The following is an 11,674-nucleotide window of genomic DNA, read 5'->3' as shown; positions in this document are numbered from 1 at the left end:
CTTGAAGGTACACATCACTATCCCTTCGCTACACTACTTTAAAAGCAAGTCACACTCTCTCAGCCTCAGAGGACGGCAATGGCAAACCCTTCTAAAGAAACTTGCCAAGAAAACCCTGTGATGGGTTCCCGCCATCCCTCTGCTACACTGCTTTAAAAGCAAGTCACACCCTCTCAGCCTCACCGAGTGACCTTGGGCAAGTCACAATCTCTCAGCCTCAGAGGGTGACAATGGCAAACCTCCTCGGAAGAAACTTTCCAAGTCACAAGTTGTCCTTAGGGTTGCCATAAGTCAGAAATCACTTGGAAGCACACATCTCTATCTCTCCGCAACACTACTTTAAAAGCAAGTCACACTCTCTCGGCCTCAGAGGATGCCAATGGCAGCCACCTTCTGGGGGGAAAAACTGCCAAGAAAACCTTGTTATAGGTTGTCCTTAAGGTTGCCATAAGTCAGAAATGACTTGAAGGCACACAATAACAGCAAAAGGTGTATGATCAATCTGCCTTATATATATATATATCCCCCCCCCTTTAATCTCTTTTGTTTTTTGGTGCAAATACTCCAGCCACTGATTTCCTTTTCCTTTGAGTTCTCTTTTTTACCATATTAATAACAATAACCAACAAACCCACTAGCCTTGAGCTTGTGGGGACCTCCTGGTCTCAAGAAACCAGACTTTCCTAACCTTGAAAGCTTTTCTCTAGAGATGATGGTGACAGAGAAAGAGAGCAAGGAACATGCATGATGCTGCCAACTTTTTTCTTTCAGTGAGTCTCAAAGGTGCTACAAGATCTCTCTACATACCAGCCCTATAGGAGACCTGCCAGAAAAACAGCACTTACCTGCTTCCACCTGCCAGCCTGGTGTAGTGGCTTGAGCATTGGACTAGGACTCTGTAGAGCAAGGTTGGACTTCCAGCCCAGCCATGGAAACTCACCTTGGGCAAGTCACACTTTCTCAGCCTCAGAGGATGGCAATGGCAAACCTCCTCTGAAGAAATGTGCCAAGAAAACCCCATGACATGGTGGCCATGAAGTCAGAGATGACTTGGAGGCACACAACAACAGCAACAGCAACCTCCCTACAAAGAGAGGACTGCCACTGTACTCCTCATGGTTGAAAGATGCTCTCCACAAGAAATGCTCCCCAAACAAACAAGAAAAGCAGCTTTGGTGCCTCTGCTCCCCCCAACTGTCCACCACCCAACTTCCAACCCTGGATCGATTCTGCAAGAGAAGTGTTTTTGCTTAAAGTTGTTTGAATTTGGAAAGGAGGCAATACCGGCTCGCTCTTTTTATGATCTCTGGTGCTATAAATATTGCATCGTGGGCATTTAAAACTTTTAATAGTAAGGCTGGGAGTGTGAAGGGGACCTGTGGGTTCTCCAAAGTTTGGCGGTCCCCTTTCCAGCATCTTCGCTGGGGTAGAAGTGGGGTGTGTTTGTGTTGGGGGGGGGGATCCCAGATCCCTCTTTTTAAAAACTCTATGGGGTAAGAAATCCAGGAGGGTGGTGCCCATTCTGTTTTGAAACCAGGGAGAGTTTCATGCCTCTTGGAAGGAGCCATGACAAGGGAGGGGGAGAGAGAAGGGCCCTGCTAATGTTGCACTGAGATGATTCTCAAAGGCCCCCCAGGCAGCACTCAACTTCCAGACTTCATTAAAATTTCATACCCAGCACTTGGCCAAGGTCTATTTATGAAAATGCGTTTTTCGTGGCATGGAAAAAAAGGAGGAGGAGGATAGAAGGAGGAGAGGAAGAGGAGGAAGAGGAAAGAAGAAGAAGAACTCCGATGAAAGAACAAAGCAGGGAAAGCATGGCTGGGATGAGATAAATGTTATGTAGAGAAATCTTGCAGCACCTTTGAGACTATCTGAAATAAAGCTGGCAGCATGAGTTTTCCTAGACTTTAGTCTACTTCCTCAGATGCATATAGTGGAGTGGCATATATCTGTCTGTCCATGGTTCCCCCTTCACTAAATGCATCTGAGGAAATAGACTGAAGTATAGGAAAGCTCATGCTGCCAACTTCTTTCTTTCAGTGAGTCTCAAAGGAGCTACAAGATCTCTCTACTTATCGATTCTACAGACTAAAATGGCTATATCTTTGAATTCAGGAGCCAAATAGGTCCTTCAGTGGGCAACCAGACTGCTGTCCATGACAGGCCGACTTGATGGGGAGAGGTTAGCTGCATTGGCCAGGGAGGCAGACATAGGTCCAAAACACACTACAGAAATTATCCATTTTGAGACCGCTTTAACTGCCCTGGCTCAGTGCTAGGGAATCGTGTAAATTGTAGTTTATTGTGGCACCAGAGCTCTCTGACAGAGAAGCCTCAATGTCTCACAAAACTACAGTTCCCAAAATTCCATACCATCGAGCCAGGGCAGTTGAAGCGGTCTCAAAGTGGATTATTTATACAGTGTGTTTTGGACCAAGAGAGCTTGTTTGGCAGAGAAGTGGTCTTCAGCACCCTGGATAGCTCCTCCACTCTGCGCAGTGAACTCTCCAAGGTGCTGAAGTAAAAAATATAGCCATCTTAGTCTCTAGAAGCAGTATGTAGAGCAGTGATTCCCAGACTTGAATCCTCCAGATGTTTTGGACTTCAACCTCCACATTTCCTGACTCTAGGCCAATCTGACTAAGGCTTCTGGGACCTGAAATCCAAAACACCTGGAGGAACAAAGTTTGGGACCGTGGACGTTCCTTCCTCCTAGCGTCACTCCTCCTTCTTCTGAGTCTAAGCCTGCTCTTCCTATGATATTTCCTGCCTATAGGTTGAATAAGTAGGGTGATAGAATGCAGCCTAGGCTATAGAAATAAATAGGCAGGCCTCTCATTCATGGAGAAAGTCGCCCTGCAGTCTCTTCTGGGGCCTGGGAAAGAAGGTTTAATGTAGTCCCAGGCAGAAGGCCAAGCTCTGTCCAAGCCCAGAAGGAGTATTAGCTAGCTGGGAGAAAGGCTGGGAAGGGGGAACAAGGAAACTTGGTGGCCACCTTCACAAAGCAGTGACCTTAGGGCTGTCCTACATTTCCTTTTCCAGGACATTTCCACCTTCTCTCCGTAGAATCCTAGAATTGGAAGAGACCCCAACTCCCACCATGCAGGAATTCTCAGTCCAAGCATCCCTGACAGATGACCATCCAGCCCCTGTTTAAAGACCTCGAAAGAAGGAGACTCCACCAATTCCAAAACGTCCTCCATTCTGAGCATGACTAAGGAGCATGAACTTGCAATTTTTTGAATATATTTTTAAACTTTATTATTTACACAGTATATTGTACAAATTATATAATCCAATAATTCATAATATGCTTCCCCCCAACAAACAAAAACTCAGAGGAAATACATTTCATTTAAATTAACAATCATTTTCAGAGATATGGAAAGTGTCATACAAAATATTGTATGTACAGCGCTGTGTAAATCTACAGCACTATATAAATAAGGTATAATAATCACAATAATATCATTAATTATATTTTTATTCCTTCAGGGCTGAGCATGGCCAAGCAGCATGAATTTACATGTAATATTCGTGTGTTTAGCTTCTGTTTGGTCATGTCCTCCATTTTTTCTCCGACGTCCTTACTTTTTGCAGTGCCTTGTCCTCTTTTACGGGTATTATTATTATTATTATTATTATTATTATTATTATTATTATTACCTTTCTTTTCTTATTCTGGACATATAGCCATAACTGGGTTATCTGGGCTCACATCGGTTGTTTCTGAGATACAGAATAAATCAATTTCCAGGAAGAATAAATATATAAAATAAAACCAGTCTATAAACATGACACTAGAAAACATCAAGCTGTTCATACCCTTTCATTAAAAGTCCAGTCATGTGTAGAAGAGGCTATTGACTTAAAATAAGAGAGGAAACTGGGGTTACAGGCTATAGACACTTTCTGGAGCAATGGAACCATTGAACTCAGCAGCAAGTAACTTATGAGCAGATGTGAGTTGTGATTCACAAATTAAAAAGTGAGTCCGGATTTAAAAGTTGCAGGAAAACCTAGTTTTAAAACAAGTTTAAAAATCCTCTCCTTCATGGTTGTGATGCCCCTTTGTAGTAAGCTCTGGGGTGCTGAAGTCTCAGGCTGTGGTCAGGCCCTGGAGACATTCTAGTTTTGTCTCTGGACTTATCAAGATGAATAAGAATCTTGCTCTCTTCAAAGGGAAGCAATCGCAGTCCTGCTGGGATCGTCAAGAGTCTGAATCCCATGGAAACCGAGGAAAGAAAGCAGCTTGGGCTGCTGGACTGAGGAGAGTTTCTCAGACCAGATCAGCAATGGGAATCTTCAGGCTGTAAAGCAGTGGTTCCCAAACTTTGGTCCTCCAGAATCTAGAGACAGATCTTGTAGCCCCTCTGAGACTCAGTGAAAGAAACAAGTTGGCACTGCAGCATGAACTTTTGTTGACTTAAGTCTCCTTCCTCAGAGACATTTGGTGGAGTGGGAAGCCAAGGACAGAGAATGTCAATTCAAATTCAAAATCTGTTTCGTATGGAAATGCAGTGGCAAGTCCAATTTTCACGATGGTTGTTGGTGAACACAGGCATTGGAAACTAGCCTTTGTGTATGGCAGTGATTCCCAAAATCTGGTCCTCAGATGTTTTGGACTTCAGCTCCCAGAATTCCTGACTCTATGTGTGTGTTCACGTTGCTTGTCGACTTATGAATTTTCCCATTAATTTTCATAGGTTTTTTTTAAGGCTAAGAATCATCAAGAGGTGATTTTCCAGTTTCCTCCTTCTGAAAGATAGCCTATAGCACCTGATATTCCTTGCGGTCTCCCATCCAAGTACTAACCAGGGCTGACCCTGCTTAGCTTGCAAGGTCAGACGGTGTCTGGTGCCATAGACTGAGGTATTGTTGCATGCGACTTTTGGGATTTTCTTTCCTCTGCACAAGGCTGACTTAAGGTAGGGTACGTGTATTTTCAGTCTTTCTTTCTTTCTTTCTTTTTCCTTCCTTCCTTCCTTCCTTCCTTCCTTCCTTCCTTCCTTCCCACATTCCCTTCCTTCCTTTTTCCCTTCCTTCCCAGCTTCTTTTCATTCTTTCTTTCTTTCTTTTTCCTTCCTTCCTTCCTACCTTCCTTCCTGTCCTTCTTTCTTTTTCCTTCTTTACTTCCTTCCCATCTTCCTTCCCTTCTTTCTCTCCTTTTTCTTCCTTCCTTTTCCTTCCTTCCTTCCTCCCTTCCTTCCTTCCCAGCTTCCTTTCATTCTTCCTTCTTTTTCCTTCCTTCCTTCCTCATTTGTGAAAAGATCTAAAAATTCTCCTCTCTGATTTTCCTGCTTTTGTCTTAAAGCGCTTCCACTCGTCTCCTTGCTGGTTTTTCACAACTTTTCCTTCACAATAATACTTTTGGGGGGAGTCCTCCTTGTAATCGCCAGCCTCCCCCTTTCTCTTTCTCTCCTGTATCTCTCCCTCCATCTCTAGAGGATCATGCTGTGGGGCTTGGGATGCCCCTATCTACCCTCTCAGGATTTATCCGTGCTTTGCTCTGGTGCCACAACCAACTGCAGGTCCCACAAGTCCATAGCAATGAGCCATGGCAGTTAAAGTTGTGTCAAACCGGATGATTTCTGCAGTGTGAATGCAACAAGAGAAGGAAACTTCTCTGGAGGTCTATTTTCCTCTCCTGAAATCCACTTGATGCCCTGAACTTTTGTGGGATGGTTGAAAAGGGACCCTTCCCTGGGAGAACTATGTGGATCATGGGTTTTGTTGGCTTCAGAACAGGATTCAGCTAGGAGCAGGTCTGGACTCCTTAGCCATGAAAGCTCAAGGGTTCTTCCCTATCCAGCAGCAGTAACAGCAGCAGCACCATAAAAGACCACACTGGGTGATTTTGGGCAAATCACACTCTCTCAGCCTCAGGGGATTGCAAGGACAACTCTCCTCTGAAGAAACATGCCAAGAAAACCCTATGATAGAGTCTCCATAAGTCAAAAATGACTTGGAGGCACACAACAACAGCACAAATCCAGATGGAGCAGCAGAGTCGTAGAATCCTAGCCTTAGAAGGGACCCCAAGGGCCATCCAATCCAATCCAACCCCTGCCAAGCCAGAGTAGGACTGAGTAGCATATGTTTACAAGGACAGACAGGCAATTGTCCCCATCTTGCCCTCCTAATGGGTTTCCAGAGGCATTTCTCTAGCTGCTGGCCCTCCACGTTGGTCCAGAACCCAAGTAGGACATCTTCTTCAGCCTTCCAGACAGAATTCCATAGCATCCAAGTAGGACATCTTCTTCAGACAGAATTCCATAGCATCCAAGCAGGACATCATCAAGGTCTGCTCTTCTAAGGAAAGTTGAAGTAGGATTTGGATGCCATGGCCTTGGTTATGGATCCACATGGACCATATTGATCTGGCTAAGGGGTAGTGTGGTGACCCTAAGGCATCCCTGCCATAGAGTTTTCTAGGCAAGATTTCTTCAGAGGAAGTGTGCCATTGCCTTCCCCTGAGGCTGAGAGAGTGTGACTTTCCCAAGGTCACCCAGTGGGTTTAATTGTTGAGCTGAGAATCGAAGCCTGGTCTCCAGAGTCGTAGTCCTGCACCCAAACCACTATGTCCCGCTGGCCAGAGCGCTCTAGTACCTCTCCAAACTGCAAATCCCAGGATTCCATAGGATGTTGCTCTGGCAGTTAAAGTGGAAGCATAGCACAATGGTTGCCTAGTGTGCGAGGACTGGATTTTTGAGAAAAGGACCTTGAGCCCCATTGAGTTCTAGGAAAGGAACCCTTCAAAATGGATGTCCTTGGTTTGGTTGGTACATTTTGCATTCAGCCAGGACAGTTAAAGTGGTGTCAAACCGACAATTTCGTTACAAATAGCTGATATTTATAAGGTATAACAATCATCATCTTCTCCATCCCTTTTGGATCTCCCCAAAATAATGCAAGGAGGAAAGGAAAGGAGCAATACAGGGCGAGGGAAAAGGTGCCTGGTTTACTGGAATGTAATACACAGATACGAAAATTTCACCGGCAATATTTGCAAATTGTTGTTATTGGAGGCAAACAATTACACAAAAAGCCAAGTCTTCCTATGAGTCTAGTTGAAGTTGGCAGCAAAAATAATAAGTTTAGCAAAAAAATTAAAATGTGTGTGGGTCTTGTTTTGGGGGGGCGTTTGGGGGGGGGGTTGCACTTTGCAACATCATATTTCCCTTGGGAGAAGGGAATCGTTTAAGGACCAAAACACACTGCAGAAGTAATCCAGTTTCAGACCACTTTTAAATGCCCTGGCTCAATGCTACTGAATTCCTAGAACTGGGATTTTGTATCAAAGAGCTCTGGGACCACAATAAACTACAATTCCCAGGATTCCCTAAAGCGGTCTCAAACTGGATTATTTCTGCAGTGTGTTTGGTCCTTCAAAACTTTGCTGAGCATAAATTCTCTCTGGGGACAATGGTCTGAATTTTACAGTTAGTCCCAACCAGAATAGGCTCAATTGAACCTACAAAATATAGCTACATATTGATTCTCCATTCAATAGTTGAGTCAGTGGTTTTACTCTAGTTGCCACACATCCATAACCTTCGGGCCAAATGCCTGTGTCAAGTTATGGTGGATCCATACATTTTCATAGGGTTTTCTTAAAGTGGGTTTCCTCAGTTCCTTCCTCTGAAATTGACAGTCCACAGCACCTGAGATTCCATGGAGGTCTCCCATCCAAGTACCAACCAGGGCTGGCCCTGCTTAGCTTCCAAGATCAGAGCAGGATCTGGTGCATTGAGGGTATTCAGGCCTTCTGGAAATCCCAAGGGGAAGAAAGGAGGAGAGAAAAGAAGGGAATGGATTGACCGAGGAGCAAAATGATGGCGAATTGAACCAAGCCAAGCAAAGATTTTCTCTCCTGTCTTTTAGGCTGCATCCGCACTGCAGAAATAATCCAGTTTGGCACCATTTAACTGCCCTGGCTCAATGCTACGGAATCCAGAGCACTGTGTTTATTCATTCGTTCGTTCATTTCATTTCTATGTCGCCTTTCTCCCAGAAGAGGACCCAAGGCGGCTCACAGATCAAACCATTTTGAAATTTTGAAAGCAAAGTTATAGCAAATGGTAGTTTGTTGCAGCTCTCTGACAGAGGAGGCTAAACGAATCACAAAATGACCATCCCCCAAACTCCCTTGCATTGAGCCAAGGCAGTTAAAGCGGTGTCGATCTGGATTATTTCTGCAGTGCGGATGCAAGAAGTTATAATTCTTTCTATGATTCTAAGTACTGTAACTCAGTGAGGCCCTCTTCCAATCTCCACAAACCCCACCATCTGTTTGTTCCCAGGTTGAAAACCATCCCCAGAGATAGTGTTTCTTAGGGTGAAATCTGATGTGGGACAGATTTCTAGCTCCCTAGATATTCCTGGGTCGAGGTCTCCATCTCTTGCAAGTCCTTCTTTCCTGCTGAGCATAGTTTGTTCCCTTGACTGCTGGATCAGAGCAAGGCAACCCTCTGCAAGAGAAGGCAACTTCTGTGGCCCAAATCCAGCATCCAGCAGTCAGAAAGACAGACTGCACCTAAACCTGGAGGCTCTGAAGGAGAAGGCCAACTTCTTGGATTGTGGAACCAGAGCCCTTTAGTGTTTTTACTGCAGAAATAGTCCAGTTTGAGACCGCTTTCACTCCCCTGGCTCAATGCTTGGGATATCTGGGGACTTTTTAGTGAGCAATAGCAACAGGAAGCACATTTAGTTTTGTGAGACATTTAGCCTTCTCTGTCTCTGGTGCTACAATAAACTACAATTCCCAGATGCCACAACAAGCCACAGTTCTTCAAATGTCTCTGAGGAAGCAGACTTAAGTCTAGGAAAGCTCATGCTGCCAACTTCTTTCTTTCGGTTCGTTCCCTCTCCGTACTGATTCTATTATCGTTGAATCCTACCGTTCCCAGGATTCCCTAGCATTGATCCAGGGCAGTTAAAGCGGTCTCATACTGGGTTATTGCTGCAGTGGACTTAAGGCTGCAACCTGCAGATCCTCTGGTCTCTCTGATCTCCCCTCTCCCCCGATTCATAAAAGAAAGAAAACCCATGAGAACTCGATCCAAATCCCTGATCCTCTCGGGTCTTATCTGGATTTAGACTACCTTGCAAGGATGTTGTTGAGAAAAGATAAGAAACAGAGCGCCAAAGTGCTGCTCTGAGGAAGGAGGAGGATTGAAAAACATGTAGTGAGTGAGTTGATTGAGGTCTAATTGTAATTAATTAATTGTAATTATTTCAATTGATTAATTGGAAATGGTTTAATTAATGGGTTGATTAATTGCAATTAATCATTTTATCATTTAACCAGCTTCGAAGCTGAATTGAAGACAATCCTGGTTAGGAAAGTGTCCCTAAGTCTGACATGATGGTTAATGTATAATTTAATATATTTATTAATAATATCCATTGTTCTTTGCAGAGTTTGCACCAGTGGCAGGTCTCTATTTCATTTTATCTGGATTGACTGTATGCACAGCGCTGTGTCAACCTAGACAGAGCTTTCTAAATACATCTTATTATCATAATAGCAATAATAATAGTAATAATAATAGCAATAATAATAATAATAGCAATAATAAGCCTACAAGTTTCTGCAGGTCTCCTAGGAAGCAAATGCTCCAGAAGGAGATGCAGAATGACAGCCCAAGGCTTCTAGTCCCAAACCAGAGCAAGCCCCATCCAAGCCTGGGATGCTATTGATCAGTATTGATGATCTGAGTATTGATTTCCCTTTGGTTGAAGAGGTCGACTCCTTGGGCCCCAGCAAGTAGGCCTGCCAGGGCACCTGATCCTTCCTCCTCTCCCTTGTAAATTTAACACAACCCTGTTGTAACCTGATCCCCCCCAACTACCTCCCCAGCTGAACTGTTACTGAGACGGGTGCCTTTTCTTTCCGCTGCCTCCTTCTTTATTAGCAGGCTCTTAATGGAAAGCCTTTTCCTTTCCAAAGAGTTTATTGACAACCCAAACTGGAGGCTGGGAGGAAAGAGTTCGTTGCTTTTTTATCCCCTTGTCTTGGGTTAAGTCCCCTTCTCCGTCCGCTGGCAAGGATCAAGGGAAATCCCAGCAAGTTGGGCGTTTTTTTGGAGGGGGGGTATTGAAAATAGTCACCCCCATATTAAAATTCAAGGGGGGGGGGTTAGGAAATAAGCAAGAGAAAATGAAACCCAATGAATTGTTTGCATTGAGCATTTGATTTCCAGGCTGCAACTTGGGCTGCATCCGCACTGCCAGAAATGATCCGCTTCTGCACCACTTTAACTGCCCTGCCTCAATGCTATGGGACCCTGGGATCTGTAGTTTGTTGTGGCACTTCTGGCAGTTAAAGTGGCGTCAAACCGGATTATTTCTGCAGTGTGGATGCAGCCAGAGTCATGTAACATTTTTTTTAAACTACAGATCCCAGGATTCAATAGCCTTGAGCCGTGGCAGTTAAACCGGATTATTTCTGCAGTGCGGATGCAGCCAGTGTCATTTTTTCCCTGAAATGGAATATTATTATTCTAACATACATACATACATACATACATATATATATATGGTCTTAAAACTTTTTGTAAACGTTTTGAATTCATTGTTAGGGAAGCCGCCTTGGGCTCCAGGATTGGAAGAAAGGCGGCCTAGAAATCAAGTCAAGAAAATATTCAAGACATATTTATTGCAAACGTATCTCTTGGTCTAGAAATACCTGCGAAATAGGTATTGATTATTGATTTGCTGGATTTCTTTACTTGATTTCAGAGGAGGGGGGAGGCCATTGCTCCCTCACAAATAAGAATTATTATTATTATTTTTTCCCTTATGAATTATAAATTTGAAATAGAACAGAAATAGAAATTATAAATAGAAATCAAGTCAAGCAATAATCACGTCATATTTATTGCAAAATACATATGTTGCAAAAGTAGCTCCTGCTCTAGAAAGGGACCAGGAGGCACTTTTGCAAAATAGGTATTGATTATTGATTTACTTGATTTCAGAGGGGGGGAGATAACAAAATGAGGGCATTGCCCTCTCACAAATAGAAATTGCATTAGATATTAGAAATAGAAATCAGAAATAGAAATCAAGCCAAGACTACCTGCTGTTCTAGAAAGGGACCGGGAGGCACTTTTGCAAAACAGGTATTGATTATTGATTAACTGGATTTCGTTACTCGATTTCAGAAATGACAAAATTTGTTCCCTTCCAGTAAAAATCTTTGTGCATTTCCCCTTCGATTCCAACATTTCTAGCAATGCAAAATCCAGGGGAGCATTGAATGAAAGACTTGAGAAGAAAAAAGGCAGAGGGACTAAAGCTGGGAGTTCTTTTCCAGTCCATTTCGTTGCAATGCTACACGTTTGAGGAATGAAGAGACATTTCATGGGGGGCAGAATACTTATGGGGGAGGCATATCTTTATATTACCCCCCTAACTCCATCTCTGGGGTACTTTTAACCCTTTTTTCTTTTGCATTGCACCTTCAAGGGATTTCATTTTTTCCCCCAAACATGTTTTTATCACAAACACACATTGACAACAACACGCCTTTCCTTCCGAAGAGGCTTCCTCCCATTGCCTTTCCCCACTTCTTCCAAACCGATTTACCTCGCTCGCAAATCCGTGGCAAAACAGGTGAGGTCAAACGTGCATGTTTTCTTTTTATTGTGTTGGAAAATCCCCATTT

The sequence above is a fragment of the Sceloporus undulatus genome, chromosome 7 (genome assembly GCF_019175285.1).
Source record: "Sceloporus undulatus isolate JIND9_A2432 ecotype Alabama chromosome 7, SceUnd_v1.1, whole genome shotgun sequence".
NCBI lineage: Eukaryota > Metazoa > Chordata > Lepidosauria > Squamata > Phrynosomatidae > Sceloporus > Sceloporus undulatus.
Note: the sequence above shows the minus strand (reverse complement) of the source record.